This window comes from Danio rerio, chromosome 2, assembly GCF_052040795.2.
Source record: "Danio rerio strain M-AB ecotype USA chromosome 2, GRCz13ab, whole genome shotgun sequence".
Lineage (NCBI taxonomy): Eukaryota > Metazoa > Chordata > Actinopteri > Cypriniformes > Danionidae > Danio > Danio rerio.
In genome coordinates, this window is record NC_141022.1 from 28,036,268 (window position 1) to 28,038,471 (window position 2,204).

A 2,204-nucleotide genomic window follows, 5' to 3' on the forward strand; every position below is an offset into this window, starting at 1 on the left:
TTGTTAACATTTTAGGATATTTTATTTTAAAAACAAATGTTACACACATACTGCTGGCTATATGAAATGCAAAAACTTTAAAGCTCAATATCTCGAAATCATTCAGAACGCAGATAGAACCTTATAATTCCAAGGTGAAGATATGTATTTTAAAGGGCGGCACAATGGCTTAGTGTATGTGTGAATGCAAGAGTGTATGGGTGTTTGCCAGTACTGGGTTGCGGCTGGAAGGGCACCCGGTGCGTAAAACATATGCTGAAATAGTTTGTTCGGGCAACACCTGATAAAGGACTAAGCTGAAGGAAAATTAATACATGTATTTGAAAGTGACAAGTATCTTAGTGGGTTTCATTTGTACTTTAAATAAATTAGCTCTGTGTGACAAGTAACTAATCCAACAACTAAAAACCTTTTGCACATATTTTGAATTCCACAAGGGATCTGTGTGTTTCCGATAAAAACTATTATTTCCAACTAACATATTTTTAAAGTAATTTCAATTGTTGAAGGTGCAATTCTAGATTAAACAAACAATTAGCTATGAATTTTGACTCTAAATTCCTAATTGTCTGCTTATAGTTAGTAGATGGGTTTAGTAATCGGATTATGGATGTAGAATATAATCATGTAGACGATGTACTTAATAAGTAATCACCCAATATGTTAATAATTGGCATGCTAATGGCCAACTAGTTAGATGTGAGAGTAGTTATATACTTCAAAGATTAACTAAAATTAGTACTGACTGACAAATACACTGTAACCAAAAACAAATGTTTAGGCATAAAAATATTTGCAACTAAACATATTTATTAAGTTATAGTTTTACTAGCGACACGCTGTCTCAGTGGTTAGCACTGTTGCCTCACAGCAAGAAGGTCGCTGGATTAAGTCTCGACTAGGCCAGTTGGCATTTCTGTGTGGAGTTTGCATGTTCTCCTTGTGTTGGTGTGAGTTTCTTCCGGGTGCTCTGGTTTCCCCTAGAGTCCAAAGACATGCGCTATAGGTGAATTGAATCAACTAAATTGGCCGTGTATGTGTGTGAATGAGAGGGTATGGATGTTTTCCAGTACTGGTTTGCAGCTAGAATGGCATCCACTGTGTAAAACATATGCTGGATAATGGCGGTTCATTCTGCTGTGGCAACCCCTGATGAATAAAGGGACTAAGTCAAAGGAAAATAATTGAATGGTTTTACTAGTATTCTGTTAACCGTAACTGTAACTGTTGTCAATTTCTATGGTTTCACTGTGGCATCTTGTTAGGTACAACTTGTTCTTTATAATTGAAATATTTACATCTTAGTACTACACTGTAAAAAAATATAGTGAACTGCATTTGTTACCTTGGTGAACTGCATTTGTTTCCTTGAGTCAGTATTAGATGGATGCAGCAAACAAATAAATAATATTTATTACAATGTTATTAATATAGTTTACCATTTTAGTGTAGTTGTATTCCAGTTTCTTATTTGCAAAATATTTAAATGAAGTACAAAGAAACTTATTTCTATAAGCATTACAAATGAAAATCATTTAAGACTAAAAAGGTGTAAAATCGGGATAAAATTAAAATAGCATTTTACAAATACACAATGTACTTGTAAAATCATTTAGCAATTGAATTAGTTTAAACCATTTACTCTAAAAGTTTATAAAACATGTCTTGTTGTTATTTACCAGTTAAACTTGTTTTATGCTGCATATTGTGAAAAGCTCATACCATGAATTAGAAAAGCTTCAGTATTTATCACAATATAGAAAACCTGATATGTATAAATAAGTCCAACTAATATAAATATATTGCTGTGTTTTAATCATTACATTATTATTATTAGAAAGTTGATTATATTATATTATATTATATTATATTATATTATATTATATTATATTATATTATATTATATTATATTATATTATATTATATTAATCTCCTGAGCTTGTCTAGTCACTAAATGCTCTCTCCTGCCATGTATTTACTGGTCTGGCGTCCTGTAGGCATATTTGCGGTCCTTTGAAGCAGCCCGAGGTCACTGATCTCTCAGGAGCAAAACACCACATTCTTTTTTGTGTGCCCAGCAGATCTGCTCTTTGACTTCTTTGCCCATATATGGCAGAAGAAACCATGGTAACCGTGGGCTTGAATAGCTGTGTCAAATCCCTCCGCACCCCCTCTCACATGAACACACACACACGCGCTCGCTC